At 40.2% G+C, this 8,336-nt stretch overlaps 1 pseudogene; it reads right to left on the bottom strand.

Moving 5' to 3' along the window:
- Positions 1 to 1,268: 1,268 nt before the first annotated feature.
- On the bottom strand, positions 1,269 to 8,183 carry LOC111159264 (annotated as a pseudogene).
- Between the last annotated feature and the right edge of the window lie 153 nt (positions 8,184 to 8,336).

Raw genomic sequence — 8,336 nt, 5'->3', positions numbered from 1 at the left:
TTATCACAACTCTAATTGTATTTTCAGTGTGTGGCTATTTGTTTAGCAGTTATCTCTCTCATGAGACTGTCTTGCTAAACTTTGTGCTCTCAGGACCTAGTACGGTTTCTGATATATAGGAGTCATTCAACAAATATTGTTAAACAAATAAATGATCTTCAAAAACAATCCCATGCTGTTTTCCAGTCACACACTAGGTGAATATTCTTTTTTAAAAAAACAAATATTTAATTAATTTATTTATTTGACAGAGAGAGATAGAGAGCACAAACAAAGGGAGCAGCAGGCAGAGTGAGAGGAAGAAACAGACTCCCCGCTGAGCAGGGAGCCCGATGTGAGGCTCAATCCCAGGACCCTGGGATCGTGACCTGAACCAAAGGCAGCCGCTTAACCAACTGAGGCACCCAGGCATCATAGGTGAATATGCTCTAAGATAAACTGATGAAAGCTAAATATGGTCTATAACTTCTATAGGTCCCAGAATAGAGGCCATATGATCCTTTCAGTAAAGAACTGCTCTTTTCAACTCATACATGGAACAGATTTTCATTCCAAAAAAAAAACAAAAAACCCCCATCTCTTTATTGTCTTCTTAGCACTCAATCCAGTCAGTGGGGCACAATGGGTCTTCAAAGCCAATCTGAATTACATTTAAAAAAGTAATTTGGGGGGCGCCCAGGTGGCTCAGCCAGTTAAACAGCTAACTCTCGATTTCCGCTAAGATCATGATCTCAGGATCCTGGGATGGAGCCCTCCATTGGACTCTGCACTCAACAGGGGCCTGCTTCAGGAGGGTCTCTGTCCCTCTGTTCCCCTCTGCCCTGCGCTCTCTCTCTCTGTCTCTAAAATAAATGATCATTTTTTAAAAGTAATTTGGTAATATTTATAAAAGTTTGCAAACTCACAGTTGCTTTGACCCATTCAACCCATGTTGTGAAACCTAGTCTACAGAAATTAAAGCCACCTTATTTATGTGTTTACAACTGGTTTATTTACCATACTGCAAGGGGCAAAACCTAACGTAAACACCTGTATGGCCACCAATAAATGAATTTTAAAGACTCTTTTATATCCAATATTAATGAACATCATACATTTATTTAAAAACAGAAATAAAACACTAATATATGAAGATACCTCAAATATATAACTAATGTAGACATCAAGAGATTAAACATCACACACCAAGAAATGCAAATTGTTGCCACCATCTATTAAGTAGAGTTCTGTCAAACAGTGACCAAGTATCACATGTCTTCTCAGTACTATCAGAATGGGTGTGAATCCACTTTTCTGCGCCACAGTTTCATCAAAGCTTTTTTCATCTCACTGTTTCTCAAGCTGTAGATCAGTGGATTCAGCAGAGGTGTAAGAAGTGAGTAAGACAATGACATCAGCTTCTTGGTTTCTGGGGAGTAGCCAGATTTCGGTTGTAAATAAGTCATACTGGCCGTGCCATAGAAGAGGGTCACAGACGTGAGGTGGGAGGCACAGGTGGAAAAGGCCTTTTGCCTCCCAGTGGCTGATGGCATCTTCAGGATGGCAAAGAGAATCCGAATGTAAGATAAGAGAATCAAAATAAAAGGAACAATGATAATCAAAACAGTGCCAGTGAATGCATAGATTTCAAACAGAAAGGTATCTGCACATGCAAGTTCTAGCACTGCTGGGGTTTCACAAGAGATATGATTGATTTCATTGGGGCCACAGAAGGGAAAACTGAAAACCCATGATGCCTGCACAGTACCTAACATGAAACCTAAGGCCCATGACATTATAAGTAGTTTCATGAAAACCCTTTTGTTCATAATCATTGGGTAGTTCAGAGGATGACAGATTGCAGCAAATCGGTCATAAGCCATCGCCCCCAGGAGAAAACATTCAGTGCCACCAAAAAAAAGAATGAAATACATCTGTGCAAAACAGCTTATAAATGAAATCGATGTTTTCTCAGTGGAGAGGACCACCAGCATTTCAGGCATAATGACTGCACTGAAACTCATGTCCACCATAGACAAGTTCTGGAGGAACAGGTACATGGGCACATGGAGGCTCTGTTCCAAGGAGATGATGACTATAATGATGACATTTCCCAACAGAGTCACCAGGTAGACAACCAAGAAAACCCCAAAGAGCTGCTCTTGGAGTTCAGGAAAGTCAGAAAAGCCCAGGAGGATGAATTCAGCCACAGAGCTTTGATTTTGCCTTTTTATTTCAGTGGTGGAGAGTATTTTTTTTTTAGGGACATTGTATACAAATTATGAAGTCACAGTCCAATAGCTGAGAGTCTGCATCTGCAATTCCCCCCAGATATTCTTGGCTGAAGATGTAAAGAGGAACATGTCCTGACCAAATTCATCTTGGTGATTTTAGAAATGGCCAATCACTCTGAATAATGAACGTTTCAAATAAAAAGGAGAAAGTGAAGAATGCCAGTTTGGAAGTCTTGTCTGAAAAGTATATTACCAAAATGCTCTTATAACTTACATGTTATATAGTTTGATTTTAAACCTAGCCTTAAAACAAACATTGATATTTTATAACTGAGTTTCCATTCCCATAACATTGCTATCAGAGTTATCTGTTTTTCTCAATTTTATAGAAGTAGTTGCATTTTAAACTACCAAAAATAAAAATAAAGTATTAAAAAGTAGACCAAGGGGGGGCGCCTGGGTGGCTCAGTGGGTTAGGCCGCTGCCTTCGGCTCATGTCATGATCTCAGGGTCCTGGGATCGAGTCCCGCGTCGGGCTCTCTGCTTGGCGGGGAGCCTGCTTCCCTCTCTCTCTCTCTTTCTCTCTCTCTGCCTGCCTCTCCGTCTACTTGTGATCTCTCTGTCAAATAAATAAATAAAATCTTAAAAAAAAAAAAAAGTAGACAAAGGGAAAAAGATATCCACAAAATTTTTTTAAAATTTTTTTTATTTTTTTATTTATTTGACACAGAGAGAGAGATTACAAGTAGGCAGAGAGGCAGGCAGAGAGAGGAGGAAGCAGGCTCACTGCTGAGCAGAGAGCCCGATGCGGGGCTCGATCCCAGAACCCTGAGATCATGACCTGAGCCGAAGGCAGAGGCTTAACCCACTGAGCCACCCAGGTGCCCCTCCACAAAAATTTTTAAGACAACCTAATGACTCAAAGATACAGCACAGTTGATTTATATTTATTATAAATATTTATCATTTCAAAATACCAGTATGAAGCTTATTAAATATGAAAAATATATCTAAGTTCAACTGTAGTTGTGGATTCCTGCACAGTTTTCATATCTCATATTTCATTATTTTAGGTGATCTGTAAATAGTGTGAATTGCTTCAGGATTATTGATTTTGCAAACACTGGTCATGGACAATTATATGGAGATTGGCCTGCAATGGAAATTTTAAGAGCTAGTTCTTTATGACTAATCCTTGTGACCATGATATTTAAGAATCATCCAATTCTGATCATTCTAAAGTGATTTAAACATTTCCTGTCTGTCTGTCTTTTCTCTCCCTCCTATTTTCCTTCTTATCAGGAGTTCATTTAATCATTAATTATTCAACAAACACTGATTGAACAAGTACCATTTTCTAGGTTCAGTAATCGTAGGCAAACATTGGATTTTCAGCTCAACAGAAAGTTGGAAAAAATACATAAAACAGCATTCCACTGTTATGCCAGTAATTCAGTTTCTATCTATTATACCTTGCTCTGTGTTTTTCCATTATCAGCAATTGACATTTGTGTGTGTGTGTGTGTGTGTGTGTGTGTGAATAAAGGGGTTAGAATTTATATATTATATGTTTATAATATTTACAGATTCCATATGAGCAAAATCTAACTCCATCAATAAATATAAACTCCAGGAATCCAAGAATTTGTTTTTTTCTTTGCTACATTCACAATGTCTACAATAGTCCCTGACCCATAATTGATACTAAGCCAATGTTTGATGAGTGCTAGAATAAAAAAATGAGGAAATCCACTCTGGCTTTAAGAAAGAGAGTGCCAAAAAGAAGAGTGAAACCAACATACAACACTGTTGGCAAGCAGAGGTAATAACAAGGGTCTATGAGATATTTCTGTGAGGGATTTGATACTTCTCAGTGTGGAGGGAGTGTGAATAACCAAATTATAGCATGTCACCAGTGGAAGGTACAGTCGGTGGAAGGAGAAAGGCATAAGGAAGAAGAGGGTCTTACTCAAAGCACATGTATTTGATGACACCCTAGCGTTTCAATGGAGACCTACTGGCCTTTGTGTGATGTTTGAAAACCAGCAGAAGTACACTGTGGGAGCTGAGGAACCCAAGAGAACAGGACACAGCTCATGTCACCTTGAGTAAAGACCAGTAGGACATTAGCAGAGAGTAGAAGGCAGCTTGATTTATTTCTAAGTTTGACCATATCATCCATTAAGAGTAAATGTCCATACTAACCATGCTAATTATCATTTGCCTATCGAAAAGACTCCTGAAATCAGTAAATTATAGTCACAGGATCAAACACTTAAAATCCATTTCTGATGAGAAAAAAGAATAAAGTGCATTTAGTTCCAAATATTTAGAAGTGGATAGATCTTGAAAATTGGAAAATTTTAAGTGTCATGTAAATAAAATAGAAAAACTTTATAGAATGGACTATAAGCATCTTATGAAGAAAAAAACAAAGCCATTCATGACTGGTAACAAGCCACTGACTGCCCTGTCTGCACCTTTGCTCTGGAACTTAGAGACCCCAATGCTGTCTTGCAGAACTCCTGAACAGAAAGATTTAGGCAGAGCACTCCCTAAGTAGGTTTCATCTTTCAAGATGAGGAGGTGGGAGTGGCACTTATACCAAGTTCCCTTCCAGCTGCAACATTCAAAGACTTGATGATTAATATGTGCAGAGTACTGGGGCACCTGGGTCGCTCAGTGGGTTAAGCGTCTGCCTTCAGCTCAGATCATGATCTCAGGGTCCTGGGATCAAGCCCCGCATCGGGTTCTCTGCTCAGCGGGAAGCCTGCTTCCCCCTCTCTCTCTGTCTGCTGCTCTGCCTACTTGTGATCTCTGTCTGTCAAATAAATAAATAAAATATTTTTAAAAAATATGTACAGAGTACTTATCTCTGAAAAAAAGAGAAAAGAAAAGTCACCAGCATCAAAACCAAGGAGTCTACTGATGGCAATGTGTCAGCTGTGTCCAGTGATTCCTGAGCATGGACACATCACTTCAACAGCATCTCCACGATCATCTGGAGAGGAACTATAAATGGAAAACCCACCAACACACACACACACACACACACACACACACACACAGCAGAATCCTCCCATTCTTACCTATTGACTCTGTCTCTTGAAATTTCTCAGTACTGTGTCAGAAGTTTTACCTCTACTCAAAAGCCACCTGCTCATACATACAATTCAGTGCTTCGGGGCACTGATTCTAGAACATTATATGACACTGAATCATATGCCCTGTAGAATCCCTCCCTGGAGAATGTGGAATCATGTCATAAACACCTTCTCCTATTTTTGCATGATGACTAAAGAGGCTTGACCTTGCCCCCCCCCCCATGAGAACCCTCAAGAGCACACCCCTGGAGCATCACTCCTTCGTATTCCTAATGGGGATAAGTGCCTCTTCACACAAGGGACTCAGTTCACCACGACATCTCCAGTAGGAGGTGAAAACAGAGGCTGACTAACAGTTGTAAACCAGGAAAGAATAGATCAGTGGTGTGAGAGTGTGAGGGAAGGCAGGTAAGCTACAGGTAGAGGATGATTGGGTGGAATGCACAGTTTGGGTCCTGGTGGGAAACTAGCTAAGGCAAGTGGATTGAAGCCGAGCTCTAGACAACTGAACTCCCACCATCCAAGAACTTCTGATCATTTGTAGAAGAAATATAGAGCCACTGAAAACTTGTGAGAAAAATGTCATTACAATTGATTTTATTGAAAGAGCTTTCAAACTATGACTCCAATGATCTGGACTAGTTGTGAGATTTGAGCAAATCATTTAACGTTTACTGATTCTATAACTTTCTCCATAAAATAAACATAATGTGATGAATCTCATTGAATATATATGAAAATCAAGAGATTCAGAGATCAGTCGACACTGGGTGAACAATCAAGGAGACCATTTGGCTCAGTCCCCACAGAGGGAAGAGCTGAATCACTCTGCAGATTTGGCTCTGTGCTGAACTGGACATTGTGACTGAATGCAGGTTACCTTTGTCTACTTCTCACTGCACTTTCCTAAAGCAGGTTGCATTCTCAAGGAAGCTCACCTCCCCCCACAGCAATAAGGCTGCCAACAACACTTAGGGATTCATTCTCTCTACTCTGTGTCCAGTGGGAAATAGAGCCATTATCCTGAGGTAAAGGGATTTTCACTTCCACATTCCAACCCAGGAATCCCTCCCGTGTCATTCACCATGGGGGAATTACACCCCGTTGTGAACCAGTCCCATGCCCCAGGCAGGGAAATGCTGCCTCATATGTATTCTCTATGATTCATGCCCCATAGTTCCCATGGGAGCTTCTGTCATATATGGTCAGTTTCTTGTGTCGGTGATGGTAACACAGGTGATGTACATGTTATGAGTGTTCATCAAGATGTAGGGTCAGGATCTGTGCACTTCATATATGTATGTTAGGCATGAATGAAAGTGTGGAAAAAATTCAGATACATGCAAGGGGCATAAAAAGGAAATTGTATTAATATAAAACTATAATGTCATAGCCAATAGTACTAAATAGATTAAAGAAAGATCAAAATGTGGAAATATTAAAACACCTCCCTCAGAACCCTCCTACACTGTTGGTGGGAATGCAAGCTGGTGCAACCACTCTGGAAAACAGCATGGAGGTTCCTCAAAAAGTTGAAAATAGAGCTACCTATGACCCAGCAATTGCACTACTGGGTATTTATCCTAAATACAAACAGTGATCTGAAGGGGCACGTGCACCCGAATGTTTATAGCAGCAATGTCCACAATAGCCAAACGATGGAAAGAACCTAGATGTCCATAACAGATGAATGGATAAAGAAGATGTGGTATATATACACAATGGAATACTATGTAGCCATCCAAAGAAATGAAATCTTGCCATTCGCGATGACGTGGATGGAACTTGAGGGTATTATGCTTAGCGAAATAAGTCAGTCGGAGAAAGACAACCATCATATGATCTCCCTGATGTGAGGAAGTGGAGATGCAACGTGGAGGGTTTGCGGGGTAGGAAAAGAATAAATGAAACAAGATGGGATCAGGAGGGAGACAAACCATCAGAGACTTTTAATCTGACAAAACAAACTGAGGGTTGCTGGGGGCAGGGGAGTTGGGAGAGGGTGTTGGGGTTATGGACATTGGGGAGGGTATGTGCTATGGTGAGTCCTGTGAAGTGTGTAAACCTGGCGATTCACAGACCTGTACTCCTGGGGCTAAAAATACATTATATGTTTAAAAAAAATAAAAAAATTTAAAAAACACCTCCCTCAATGATTGACAGTTAAAATAGACCAGAAAGATATTGAAATGAGGTTATCATAATAAAATATTGCTCTAACAGATGATAATAACAGTAAATAAGAGAGCGAACACTTTTTACACTACTAAGTTTATGTTTTCCTTTCAAAATATTTATGGGATAAAATATGGGGAAAAGTCATGATATAATTGTATGAAGGATATAGCAACAAATTCAAATATTTGGGGTTAATACACATAACATACTGTGAAATAAAACAAGAGAACCAAAGCCAAATGCAAAAAAGAAAACTGGAGCCTTGGAAATTCAAAACACTCTGAAGGTATCTCTAGCTAACAGGAAGTTGGAAATGAAATTCAGACTACTAAAATAAGAGTTTCAAATGAAGTTACTGCATTTTCATGTGATAATGTGTCCAAAAACTGAACATTCTACCTTTACTTGGCCTATCACCCTGGCCCAAGCTACTATTGTCTCTCAACTGGATAATTGCCATGGCCTCTCAGTTTCTCCCTTCTTCCTTCCTCACCTCTGCTCAAAACCCTCCAATAGCACACTATCCCTTCTGGTGAGAAGCCAAATTCATATATTAAAGATCTATTTCCCTGTTACTCTCTGAGCTCACCTCCACTACATCCTGTTGTCCCTTCTCATCCAGCCATGCTGGCCTCCTTACTAGTTCTCGAATCTGACAGCTGTGTTCCCCTCTCAAAGCATTCTCCATGCTTTTCCCTGAACATAGACTATTACTCTCCAAAATGCTAACTCCCTTATGTCCCTTGGCCCCAGGGACATCTCCTCCAGGAGCTCCTCCCAAGTCAATGCTCGTGAAAATCAACTCCAACCCCAACTCTACTCTCCTGACTTATTTTTCTCC

Source organism: Enhydra lutris, unplaced genomic scaffold (assembly GCF_002288905.1).
Source record: "Enhydra lutris kenyoni isolate GAN:26980312 unplaced genomic scaffold, ASM228890v2 scaffoldscaffold68, whole genome shotgun sequence".
NCBI lineage: Eukaryota > Metazoa > Chordata > Mammalia > Carnivora > Mustelidae > Enhydra > Enhydra lutris.
This window is presented reverse-complemented; position numbering and strand designations above follow the sequence as displayed.